General features: G+C 43.7%; 1 protein-coding gene across 1 annotated transcript in view; it reads right to left on the bottom strand.

Moving 5' to 3' along the window:
• The window catches only part of UGGT1 (UDP-glucose glycoprotein glucosyltransferase 1), a gene marked incomplete in the record, with an annotated part of 2149769 nt that overhangs the window by 1112479 nt on the left and 1023194 nt on the right, over positions 1 to 14096 (bottom strand).

Genomic DNA, 14096 nt, shown 5'->3' with positions numbered 1-14096 from the left:
AGGATGGTGTAGCTAAAATCCCCTGCAGGACTGCCGAAGCAAAGCCTGCTTGGGATCTGGAGTATAAAGGCAGGTTGTAGTGCTTGGTAAATGTATGCACGGAGCTCCATGTAGCAGCCTTTAAAATGTCCTTTGTTGCCACTCCTCTTAGGAAAGCTGTGGAAGTGGCTAAAGCTCTGGTGGAATGTGGCCTAATATTGGCTGGCACACCTTTTCCATGGAATGAATAGCAGAATCTGATGCAATGTCCAATCCATTTTGAAATTGTTTGTTTGGAGATTGCTTTTCCTTGTACTCCAGCAGCATAGGCTACAAACAGTTGGTCAGACTTTCTGGTGGCCTTAGTTCTGTCCAAGTGGTAGCGTAGTTGTCTGTGTATGTCCAAAGTATGCAGTAGTTTTTTCCCCCCTATTTTGAGGATTGGGGAAGAATGTAGGCAGGTGAATAGCTTGATTTAGAGACACCCTGGAAATAACTTTTGGCATGAATGTAGGATTTGTTCTTAGAGAAACTCTGTCTTGATGAAAAATGAGGAAGGGAGGCACTGCCATGAGTGCCTGAATCTCCGAAACTCTTCTTGCAGATGTGACTGCCAATAAGAAGACCATCTTCCATGAAAGAAATTGCATTTCTGAAGTTGCTGCTGGTTCAAATGGAGGAAGAGTTAATTTTTCCAACACATAATTGAGGTCCCATGCAGATACTGGCTGTTTTCTGGGAGGTTTGATATTCTTTATCCCTCTTAGAAACTGTCTTAGCAGAGGATGTGAAAACACTGGATTGCTGAGGCATGAATCTTTATTGAAGAGTATGAGAGTCCAGTATGAAATAGTTCTGCCAAATATTCTAATATCTGAGGTATACTCGGTAATGCTGTGTCCTGACCCCTGTTGGCATTCCAGATGCTGAATCTCTTCCACTTGGCTGAATAGGTTTTCCTGGTGGAAGGTCTGCGTGCTTCCAGCAAGATCTCTTGAACTGATTTGGAAAGAGAGTTAGATTGAGAAATCATGGTAGCCTCCAGGCTGTCAGATGTAATGTTTTCAGGTCTTGATGTACAGTCCTGAAATTGTGTTGTGTTAAGAGCAGGGGCCATAGGGTCAGTGGCCATGGTTTGGTCCGAGTTATGGTCAATAGCAATGGGTACCAGTGTTGCCTTGGCCAGTCCAGAGCTATCAAAATGCCTGTTGGTTGTTCTGCTTTGATCTTCAGTATCACCTTGGTCAGCAGAGGCAGAGGAGGGAATGCATACATTTTTAGAGAATTCCAGCTGAAGGAGAGAGCATCCGTTTTCCAGGCTAAAGGATGGGGAGTCCTTGTGCAGAACTTTTCCAGGTGATGATTTAAGTGGGAAGCAAAAAGATCTACGTCCGGTCTTCCCCATGTCTTCGTCAGTTGAGAGAAAATGTGAGGGTGCAGCATCCATTCGTGTGGATCCATAAAATTTCTGCTCAGCTGGTCCGCCAGTACATTGCCCTTGCCTGGTACAAACTGGGATTGTAAATGTATCTTCAGACTCAGAGATTTTTCCCAGAGAAGCATTGTTAGTCTGCAGAGGGGATAAGAATGAGTGCCTCCCTGCTTGTTTATGTACCACATGACAGTGGTGTTGTCTGTCCTTATTAGCAAATGCCCTTGTTGTAGTGATTTTTCAAAAGTTTCGATTGCATGTATCACTGCCAACATCTCCTATTGGTTTATGTGCAGATGCCTTTCCTTTGGCGTCCAAAGACCTTGAATGCATCTGCCCTCCATGTGCGCCCCCCATCCATGGTCTGAGGCGTCTGTTTTAATCATTTGGCCGGCTTGAGGTCTGTTGAAAGACATGCCTTTGTTTTGCTGGCTGGCTTGAGCCCACCATAAGAATTCCTTTTGCAGACATGGAATAAGTGGGATTATGTCCTCTAGGCTTTGGCTGTGTTGAGACCATAAGTTTTTTTAAGTACCATTGCAGCTTTCTCATATGAAGTCTTGCCAAAGGTATCAGAAGGATGCAAGATGCCATGAACCCCAGGGCCTGCAGGATTTTCCTTGCAGTCAGCTGGGAGAGTTTTGCTAGGCCTTTGAAGTACTCTGGTAAATGCTGCTGCTTTTCCTCTGTGAGGTAGGCCATTTGGTTTTCTGTGTCCAGTTTGGCTCCTAGGAAGATAATCTGTTGGGATGGCAGTAGTTTTGACTTCTGAATGTTGACTGTGTATCCTAAGGCCTGCAGTAGATGCATGACATAGTCCAAATTTTCTTTTAAGGTTTGTTTGTTGTCTGCTTGTATGAGGCAGTCATCCAGGTAGGGGTATATTTGAATCCCCTGCAGTCTGCAGTGTGCCACTACTGATGCCAAGCATTTCGTGAACACTCTGGGCGCAGTAGATAAGCCAAACGGCAATGCTGAGAATTGATAATGCTCTGTCCCTGCAAGAAATCTGAGGTATCTTCTGCAGCTTTGTCTGACTGGGACATGCAGGTATGCCTCCTTGAGGTCCAGAGTGACCAGCCAAGACACCTTGCCCAGCATGGGAAGGAGGTGCTGCAACGTCAGCATTTTGAACTTTGGCACCATAAGAAAAGTGTTTAGAGTTGACAAGTCCAGTATGGGCCTCCATTTGTTTTCTTTTCTTGGAACAAGGAACAGTCTTGAATAAAATCCCTGGCCTTGCTCCTGAGGAGGAACCCTTTCTATTGCTTTTATACTTAACAGCTTGGAAACTTGAGTGAGCGCCTCTGCCCTTTGATGATGTGGCAGGTTTGGCATGCCTTGTCTTATTGGTAATGTGTGGAAGTGGAATCTGTAACCTTGTCTATCAAATCCAAAATCCAGTTGTCCTTGGTTAAGATATGCCAGTTTTGAGAGAATAAGGATAATTTTCCGCCCAAAGGTACTTCTCTTTGAACCTTTGTAGGCGATGCAAAGTCAAGTCATTGTGATTGTCCTTGTGGTGCAGCTGAACTGTCTGCGCCACTTCTTTGATTTGGAGGTTGCCATTGGCGGCCTGTAAGATCCTCGGTATTGCCCTCTACCTCGGCACGCCTGCTTTTTCCCCTTTGAAACTTGTCAGAGCGGGAAGGAGCAATTCTTTGAGGGCCAGTTTCTGCTGAATCTGGGTGGCTGAACCTGAAGGAAATCCTTGACTGTCTGTACTGACTTTGCTTTTTCCTCTATGGATTTCAGTACATCTTGTGCATTAGCACCAAACAGCTTCTGTTTTCCAGAGGTGCATCAAGTAACTTTACTTTAACATGGTCAGGCAAAGACTGATCCTTTAACCAAGCATGTCTCACGATCACAGCCCCAGTCATAGCTGCCCTACATGAAGCTTCCAGTGCATCATAACCACACTGAAGAAAATGGTTATTAACCTGCTGAGTGTTATGTATATGATCCTGCAATGCCTTTTATCAATAGGCTCAGGAGAGGCTAACTTTTTCTGTAAATCATCCAGGAGAAAATCTTGGTACTGAAACATGTGAAAAAGGCAGATAAGTGACCTCATGGCTAGGGTAGTAGAGGTATATACTTTTTTACCCCACCTCTCCAGGGACCTTGCTTCTCTGTCCGCTGGCAGAGGGTTTTTGGCAGAGGAGGTAGCCACTCCCTTGGGGCCCTGTGAAATAGTTTCTAGATCCACAGAGTGGGCCTTAAAAAGGTGCTTGTGAGTGTCAGGGACCCTATAATATCTGTCCGGCTTGACAGGGGCAGGAGGAAGAGAATCAGGGTTAGCACTAGAGTCAGAGAAAACATCATCCAAAACATCCATAACAGGTGGAATAGCCAAAGGTCTGTGCTGGGGAAGCTTAAGGAAGGTACAAAGCCTTTTCCTGGAGTCAGAGAATTCCTGATCCTGCCACTGAAAATGTTCCCTCATGGAATGCAGGACTTCACCAAAAGAGAAATCCTCTGGAGGGGAGGCAGAGGGAATTGATTCCTCAGCATCAGAGTCCTCGTAGGCCTGGAAGGATTCTTCTTGGGTATCAGAATGCTCAGAATCCCCAGAGGCTTCATCCGAAGAGAGGTCGTCCGCCTGCTCAGTTCTAGGCCTTTTCTCTGCAGGTGGCTGAGAACCCCTGTCCGGATGAGGCTGAGTCCCCCTGATAAGGGAAATAAGATCTGCAGCCAGAGACATGATCTGCTTATCAGATGAAGGGGCCTGGGCAGCAGGTTTAGGATGGGCCTTGGCCTGGCTGGCGGCCTTAGCACGTGCAAAGGCCTTGATGGACATGGATACAGGAGGCCTAGCAGCCCCATGTGCAGGCGTAACCTTGTCCACAGAAATGGTGTCGGGTAGATCCAGAACTTCGGTTTCCAGAGGAAAATCAACAACCGGCACCGGAGAGATCTCTGAGACCGAAGGTCGTGTTAACGCTGTGTCGTCGGCCTGGAGCAGTGGATTTACCACTTCCAAAGGGACCGGAGCACTAGCAGAGGGTTTAGGAGTAGCATCGGTAGAGGACGCGGGCCGAGGGTGTCGGTCCCGGTCCTTGCGGTTTTTAGCAGATTGGGTTTGTCAGTTGATCCGACGGCATGATATACGCAAAAGATTCACAGAAAAAGTCCTAGGCGAATTCTGCCCGGCGCCTGAGAGTGCGCTTATTAAAGCAAGTACAGGCAGCACAGGCCGAGACGTCGTGGTCTGGGCCCAGGCAAGGAAGGCAGAGAGAATGGAAGTCCTTATGAGGTATTTGTTTACCACAAGACAAACAATTATTAACTTTCTCAATTTGTTCTGACATCGGCTGAGGCAAGAATAAATGTTCCCCAACGGGGTACTTAGCTTTTAGATGACTTCGGTACTGAAAAAACACAGGAGCTGACCGACCGGCACTTGCGAACTGCTTTTGCTTCGGGCACCGCGCGGCAAGAAAGACTGAAGAAGATGGCGTCGGCTGATGCCTTTATACTCCAGCCGTTGGCGTCTGGAGAGGAGGCGACACCAGCTGACGCCGGACCCAGACTTTGGAATTCGGCCGACCGAGGGCTGCCTGAGGCAGGACAACCCATATGTTATGACTGCAGTTGCATTCTTGAAGGACATCAGTACACACACACTGGAGACGCACACTGAGACAAACTGTCAAAAAACCTCTAACTAAAACGGTTAATGACCACAAGGTAAGGGACAGAAACCAAACCTCTAACTTAAATGGTTTAGCGAACAGACAGGACGAAAAGACTAGGTCCTCTAACTGAAACGGGCCTAGTCCGAGGGAGCAGTTAGCGGGATACCACAAAACAAGCACACTACCAAAAACCTAAACAACACTAAAGACAATAGCTATGAAAATAGCTTTTTGTTTATGAACAAAATTTTTCTTCAAGACAAGAAAAAGGTACTTAGCCACAGCCAAGAGCGAGACCACGTCCGAGCTACACGAGCAGCAAACGAGATCTGGGGATATGGAGCAGTGCACCATGGGATACCTGCTTAGCCCAGGCAATAGAAGACTTCGAGCTAGAAATGTTTGGCCAAGTCGGAGCCGAAATTCGGCACCGAACCCACGGGTAAGAATGTAGGCGAGACAGGACTACATAACATCTACTGTTTTTTGCAGTTTCAGTCCACATGGACTATAAAGTAAAGAAAGCCAGCCTACATGTTATGATTTACTGTTACACTGGCTAGAACTGCAAGATCTGCTAAGTGCAAATACATTTACCAACAACTGCATGTTCTACAATGACAAAATAGTTCATGACTGCACTCTAGATATAGACAAACAGCTTTTATACAACTGGAAGATCACAAAAAAGTCACAAAGCTTCATCACAGAGCATAACGAGAAAGTTAAAGACAAAAAAGAAATGAGATTGGAGTAGCACCATAAATGCACACATGCCATATGCGATTCTGTCAGTGGCATGTGCATATTAGTGTGAATGATCTTATAAAGCCCTTTTGCTAAAGCAATACATCTTTTTGTGTAATTTGGAACAGGAAATTCCCTAGATGAAGATCTTGTACGTCTAAAAATAGAAAATCTGAGACCAAAAAAGTTAAAACCATAAAACAATGTGATCAAAGGGCAGCATGCGTAAGTGACTGCAAGGCAGGATTTCTTGTGATCCATGAAGCACAAAATATGGATACAGCGCACCTAGAGTCACGATTCAGAATAAAAATTGTTTTAACATTCACATACTTCTAAAACACTAAGTGCTTTCTTCTTTCCACATAAAGACTTTGTCAGATAAAATCATATTTGAAAATATCAATACATACACCAATTAGAAGATTGGAAAAAGTTGTGTGTGTGCCAAAACAACTCAATCATAATATCACCCATGACACTGATTTTGAACAAAGTACAGTTGTGTACACTTACCATAAATGTAGATGTTCGAGTGTATTCACTGTTGCAGTCATTACATTTGGGTAATCCTGCTGGCAGGTTGCCCTCAGTCGGCCTGAATTCCAAAGTCTTGGGTCCTGCGTCGGCTGTCGTCGCCTCCTTCCCTGACGTCAGGTCATCAGGGGTATAAAAGAAGCAGCCGACACCATTTTCTTTAGTTTGTCTTGCCCCAGATGTCAGGTGCCCCCTAAAAGGGTAGCCAAAATTTATATGTATATATAAAGTTACATGCAGCAATATAAACTTTACCTTCATCCACAAGCAAATACATCACATAGGTTGTATAAATCAGAGAAGGAAAGATAGGTTTCATCAGAAGAAAAGGGGGGATGGTGGGTGGGTAACCTGGACTGCAACAGTGAATACACTCGAACATCTACATTTATGCTAAGTGTACACAACTGTACAATGTTCTTCGTGTTTCACTGTTGCAGTCATTACATTTGGGTAGATTCCCAAAGCTATGGTTGGGAGGCTGGAGCTAAACAGCATTAGGAGCAGCTATGAGACCCTGCAGAACTGCAATGGCAAAGCCTGCCCTGGATTTAGAGTAGAGTGGCAGATGATAGTGCTTTGTAAAGGTGTGCACTGAACTCCAAGTAGCTGCCTCTAAAATGTCCTTGGTTGGTACTCCCCTGAGAAAGGCTGCTGAAGTGGCTGAAGCTCTGGTGAAATGTGGCCTAATGCCCTTAGGCACTGACTTGCCATGGTATAAGTAGCAGAAACTAATGCAATGGCCTATCCACTTTGAAACAGTCTGCTTTGAGATAGCCTTTCCTTGTGATCCTGCAGCATATGCCACTAGTAATTGCTCTTGTCTTTCTGAAAACTTTGGTTCTGTCCAAGTAGAATCTAAGCTGTCTGTGTACGTCCAAGGAATGCAGAATTCTTTCCCCCTTGTTCTGTGGATTTGGATAAAAAGTTGGCAGATGAATGGTTTGGTTAAGAGCCTCACTGGACACCACTTTAGGCATAAATGTTGGGTTTGCCCTCAGGGAGACCCTGTCTGGATAAAAAGTGATAAAAGGTTCCACAGCCATGAGTGCCTGTAGCTCTGAAACTCGTCTTGCAGAAGTTATTGCTAGGAGCAGAGCTGTTTTCCCAGATAAAAACTTTACATCAGCAGTAGCAGCTGGCTCAGAAGGAGGCAGGGTGAGTTTTTCCAAGACACAGTTGAGGTCCCATGCAGGCATATGGTGATCTCCTTGGAGGCCTTAAATTTTTGGCTCCTCTGAGGTACTGTTTTAATAAGGGATGAGAAAAGATTGGCGGCTCTGCATTGTAATGAGCCGAAATGGCAGAGGCATGAATTTTAATAGATGAGAAAGATAGGCCTTTGTCCAGCATCTCAGTTAAGTATTGTAAAATCAGGAATATCTGGCACAGCTGTATCTGTTGCTTGTGCCTGGTTCCAAGCACAGAATCTCTTCCATTTTCCAGCATAGGATTTTCTAGTACTAGGCCTTCTGGCTTCCAAAATTACATCCATCACAGCTTTGCTGAGAGGTGTGTTTTGTATGACTACATTATCCGCCATGCTGCCAGGTTTAAAGTCCTGAGTTGGCTGTGCAGGATCGGATTGTTTTGCTGGGACAGTAGATGCGGTACTTGAGGTAAGGTCCAAGCTGGGCATTGAGACAAGCTCCTTAATATTGGGTACCAGTGCTGGCGGGGCCAGTCTGGTGCAATTAGTATCATCTTCGGCTTCTCCTGTCTGACCTTTAGGAGTACCTTGGGGAGGAGAGGCAGAGGGGAAAAGGCATATACTGATAGGTTTTTCCAGCTGAAGGATAGGGCGTCCACTTTCCATGTTTGTCTGTGATAAATCCTTGTGCAGAATCTCTTTAGTTGGTAGTTGTGAGGGGAGACAAATAGATCTATGTCCGGGCATCCCCATTTCCTTGTTATCATGCTAAAGACTTGTGGATCCAGCTGCCACTCGTGGGGATCCATGAGGTTTCTGCTTAGTTTGTCTGCCAGAGTATTTTTCCTTCCTGGCAGGAATTGTGCCTGCTGATGTACTTGGTAAGTCAATGCTGTGTCCCTCAAAATCATGGCTAGTCTGCAAAGGGAGTAAGAATGTGTGCCCCCTGCTTGTTTATATACCACATGACCGTGGTGTTGTCTGTCTTTATCAGTAGTTGTCCTGGATGAAGTAGGTCCTTGAAGGCTGTCAGGGCATTTTGAACAGCTAGCATCTCTTTTTGATTGATATGTAGATGCATTTGGTTTGAGGTCTATGTACCCTGAACGCATCTTCCTGCCATGTGGGCCCCCCCAGGCATAATCTGATGCATCCGTTGTTAGTGTCTGCCTGGCTGGGGGTAATGTGAATGGCTGTCCCTTGTTTTGGTGACAAGCCTTTGCCCACCATCAAAACTCCTGTTACATGCAGGGAATGAGAGTAATTATAGTTTCCAGGCTGTGGCAATGTTGAGCCCAAACACTTTTCAGGTACCATTGAAGTTTCCTCATATGCAGTCTTGCATATGGAATGAGTAGGATGCACGATGCCATGAAGCCCAAAGCCTGCAGAATTTTTCTTGCAGGTAACTGGGCCTTTGTTGCTAACATTATGAAATAGGTAGTCAGTTGCCTTTGTTTGTCTGGCGTGAGGTAAGCCATCTGGGCAGTTGTATTTAAGCTTGAACCCAGGAATACTATTCTCTTGAGTGTGTACTAGTTTTGATTTCTTTTCGTTGACTGTGTACCCTAGGCATGTTAGAAGTTTTTTCACAAACACCAGATGCTGTAGAAGGATGTCCTTGTTCTCTTCTTGAATGAGACAGTCGTCCAAGTAATGATATATTTGTATTCCTCTTAGTCTGCAGAATGCAATTACTGATGCCAGGCACTTTGTAAAGACCCTGGGCGGAGTAGATGAGCCAAAGGGCAGTGCAGAGAATTGGTAATGCATTGAGCCAGCCTTGAATCTGAGGCATCTTCCGCATATGTGTCTGATTGGGACATGCAGGTATGCCTATTTTAGGTCTAAAGTTACAAGCCAAGCGTTCTTGCCCAGCATGGGCAGAAGCTGCTGCAAAGTCAACATTTTGAATTTTGGCATATCCAGGAATGTTTTCAGAATCAATAGGTTCAGTATTGGCCTCCAGACCTTGTCCTTTCTGGGTACCAAGTACAGTCTTGAGTAAAATCCTTGTCCCCCGCTCTTGCTCTGGCACTTGTTGAATGGCCTTCACGTCCATGAGGGATGAGACTTGTTTTTGTGCCTCTGACCATTGATTTTTTGGCAGATCTGGCCAGCCATTTGCCTTTGGCAGGGTATGGAAATGGAACTTGTAGCCTTGTGACACGATATTTAGAACCCACTTGTCCTGGGTTATAATGTGCCAATTTTGAGAAAAAAGTGCTAATTTTCCCCCTAAGGGTGCTGCCAGGAAATAAGTGCTTGGTGCAGGCAGGGGGAAGTCATTGGGACTGTTTCCTGTAAGGTTGTGATTTGTCTTCTCCACTTTTGGAGGTAGAAGCACCCCATTGTTTTGACCTGTACGAACCTTGTGCCTGGGATCTACCTCTAGGGTGTCTGGGTCTTCCCCTTTGTGGTCTGTCTGACACAGGAAAGAACCAATTATTTGTTGGCCAGTGTCTACTAAACCTAGGTGGCTGAACTTGAAAGAAATCTTTGACCGTTTGCATAGATTTAGCCTTGTCCTCCATTTTCTTTAACACCTCTTCTGCCTTAACACCAAACAAACTATCATGCTGTAAAGGTGGATCTAATAATTTAACTTGAACATGATCAGGCAGATTTTGTTCCTTTAACCAAGCATGCCTTCTAATTACAAAACCTGTAACTCCGGCCCTGCAGGAGGCCTCTAAAGAATCAAAATCACATTGCAAAGTATGGTTTCCAAATTGTTCAGCTGCATGCAATATATCCTGCATTTCCTTGTTTTCTGCACATTCAGAGTTTAACAACATTTTCTGTTTAAGCAATGCCATGACATGTTGCTGATATTTGAGCATATGAAACTGACAGTTTAAGGCCCTTACAGCCAAGGTAGCAGATGTGTAAACCTTTTTTCCCCATCTATCCAGTGCCCTAGAATCCCTGTCAGAAGGGGTAGGGTTTTTTGCAGTGGAAGCCTTAACTCCCTTGGGACCCTGAGAAATAGTTTCTGGGTCTGCAGCAGGGTTTTTAAAAAGGAATTTATGTGAGTCGGGAACCCTGTAATATCCGTCGGGCTTAACAGGAGCTGGAGGCAAGGAGTCAGGGGTAAGGCTAGACTCCAAAAATACATCATCTACAATGTCTAACACAGGTGGGATGGCTAGTGGCTTGTGCTGAGGTAGTAACAGGAAATCCCTGAGCCTCTTTTTAGATTCTGAAAAATCTTGGCTTTCCCAGTGGAAATGCTTCCTCTATGTAAAGCTTCCCCAAAAGAATAGTCCTCAGGAGGAGAAGCTGAAGGTATGGAGTCTTAAAGCATCAAAATCCTCATAGCGGGGAAAAGAATATTCCTGAACAGAAGAGGAATCAGAAGAAATGGAAACCTGACCTGAAGATTCATAGTCAGTCTCTTGCCTAGGCCGCTTATCAGGAGGGGGATGGGAACCCCTGATCAAGGTAATCAATTCTTCGGCCATTTTGAGCATCTGTTTTCTGGGCATGGAGGCCTGTCCACGTGGCTCTTGAGTTTGCTTCTTTGCCTTTGAAGTTGGTTTAATGTGGGGATGTTTGGGTCTGAATACACCCTCAGAAGCCGGTGCCTGCTCACCGGCTCTGGACCCATCTGAAGGGTTAGCGTCCGAGGCTCCAATACCTTGAGTTTCCAATGGCATGGCAGAGTCCATGTGGGAGTCGGTAGCGGCCTGCAACTCTAAAGTAGCAGTCATCAGGGGCTGCGAAAGCACCTCACTGGGAACTGGCGAACCGGCGAGGAGGAGAAGCTTCCTCGTCGGTTTTGGGCCTTGGCTGTCTTTCTTTTTCTTTGCATTTTTTGTGAACTCCAGTAGTCGGATGGCTTTCCGACGACATTTCTGGATAATTAAACCTGCGTCCAAAGTACCGACGGTTAATAGTGCGTTGGTTAAATCTAGCACAAAACCGACAATCCAGAAAGTTATGATCAGGGCCTAGGCAAGGAATACAGTAAGAATGAAAGTCCTTATGAGGTATTTGCTTCCCACAATTATTAACTTTTTCTGACATCGGTTCTGGAGCAAGAAAAATGTTTCCCCAATGGGGTACTTAGCTTTGATGAAGACTTTGGATCTGAAATTAGATTTTGAAAATCTCAGGAGTCGGCCGACCAGCACTTGCGAACTGCTTTTGCTTCGGGCACCGAGCGGCAAGAAAGACTGGGGAAAATGGTGTTGGCTGCATCTTTTATACCCCTGGCGCACTGACGTCAGGGAAGAGGCGACAGCAACCGACGCCGGACAAGGACTTTGGAATTCAGGCCGACTGCAGGTAGCCTGCAGCAGGATAACCCAAGAGTAATGACTGCAACAGTGAAACACGATGAACATCAAGGATTTAAATCTAAAAACACGCTAATGAATATAACATAACAAAAGTAGAAAGAGATTTTATTTGTACTTTATAAAACAATCATGAGATCAGGATCATGAAACCTGACAAAGTGGATGGCTTCATTGTTGCATACAATCAATTACTCTAATAAAATGAAGGAAGCCCTTGATACAGATACTTACAAAGTCATCAAACAATGAACTCAATATTGTGTATAAGAGAATTAGATCTTATATCATGGATTTATTTATCGACAAGCCAATTTCAATCAATGAATATAATTATCTAAATGTAAGTAAACCGATTACACCAACCATTTTTGGAGATCCTAAACTCTACAAGAGTATTGAACAACCACCATTCCGTCCAATTGTAGACACCAGAGGATCTATCCCTTACCCCCTAGCAAAATTCTTGGATGTCAAGATCAAGGATTTTGCCATGAGTGAACCACATATTTGTAGTGATTCATGGGATTTTCTGGATAAAATTAATCACAACCCTTACACTGATGTGTAACACAATGTTGGTCGAGAGTGGTTCTGTGAGTTCTTAGTAGATAAAGGACACCAGCAAGATACCATAAAGGTGTATAAAAATCTTATGGAACTAGTTTTGAAAAACAATTTTATCTTGTTTGAAAGTGAGAGTTTTCTACAGAAAAAAGGATTAAGTATTGGTTCAGCATGCGGGGATCTCTTTGCCAACATAGTTATGATACAGTGGGAGAAAGTATTCCTTTTTAGGTCCAACTTTTACCATTCCTGCAAATTTTATACCAGGTAACTGGACAATATTTTTATTTTGTGGGATGAAGATGTTGACATCATTCCCTAGTTCATGGGGTTTATTAACAATACAGCAGAATTTCTGCAATTCACCCACAAAGTACGATACCCATACTGCACAACTTGATGTCTCGCTCACAAAGGACAACATCAATAAAAGATTTATTTCCAGGATTTACCAGAAAGAAACTTATTCTAATAATGTTCTCCATTATACAAGTGCACATTCCCGAGCACAGAAGCCTGCAGTTGTGAAAAGACAATTCATCCAAGCTGCTCAAATGATTATGGACAAGGAAAGTTTCTGGGACGAATGCAATTTATTAAAAGACATTTTCCAAACATGGGTATCTACTTGCTTTCATTAATTAAATTATGATAAAAGGTTGTGAACAAATGTGAAAGGAAGTATTTTGTACACATTCTCGGGACAGCAGAGCAAGCACCAACTAGTGTGCCAGTCATCGACACTGCCACATCAATAGATAATACTAATAGGTTTCATAATGATAAGACTGTCACCATATCAGTAGCATACTCAACAAAAATTGGAATATTTTGACGAATAATAAGCAGATCAGAGAACATGTAGGTGTTCAGCCCCATGTATTGTTTATAAGAAGGGGCAAATCCTTAAAATTTTACTTGAGAAAAAATTAGTTCAACAATCAAAACATTGTAGCATGGCATAATGTGGACGCTGCCCTTATTGGAAGTACATTCTGTTTGGTGACACATTCATCATACGTGGTGTCCAACTTCAAGAATTACTTCAACTATAACAACCACTAAAGTCATTTATTGTGCCCAATGCCAACACTACAAAGGGTTTTATTTTGGCAAGACAGAAAGGTGTCTATGTGACAGAATTCATGAACATATTTACAATATCAGAATTATAAAGGATACTTAATTCTTTGTCCAAACATATTATGGAGTTTCTTGGCCATGTTTTTTTAATTTTTTGTCTAGTAACAACTTGTTCCATCGGTGAGAGGGGGACCGTGGAAACTCAATTTGGAAAAACTCGAACTGCACTGGCAATTAAACCTCAATGCCATGAAATGACCTGGTTTGAATGATCAAATATCCATTAGATGCATTGTGAAACTGAAATCCTTGGAAAGGTAATATGTGTAATACACAGCCAGCCAATGCATTGTACTATGTGGCATAAGAAGTACCGGTTTAAACAAACTATTACTGATGTACATATTAGTTTCTCATTTACTTGGTTCTTTAAATCCAACTTAAGTTGTTTAAAAGGAAGCATGACATCATACGCGCTCTAGGGGGCTTGGCACAAGCGTGACTTTTTCCAATCTTCTGATTGGTGTACATATTGATTTCATTTTCAAATCTGATTTTATCTAAAGAAGTCTTTATGTAGAAAACAAAAGTGCTTACTTTATGGTTTTACTAGTATTTTATTAGTGAGTGAATACTGTAACAATTTTCATTGTGAATCG

Source organism: Protopterus annectens, chromosome 4.part1 (genome assembly GCF_019279795.1).
Source record: "Protopterus annectens isolate FY-2018-M chromosome 4.part1, PAN1.0, whole genome shotgun sequence".
NCBI lineage: Eukaryota > Metazoa > Chordata > Ceratodontiformes > Protopteridae > Protopterus > Protopterus annectens.
The sequence above is the reverse complement of the archived record's forward strand: the minus strand, read 5'-3'. Positions and strand labels throughout refer to the sequence as shown.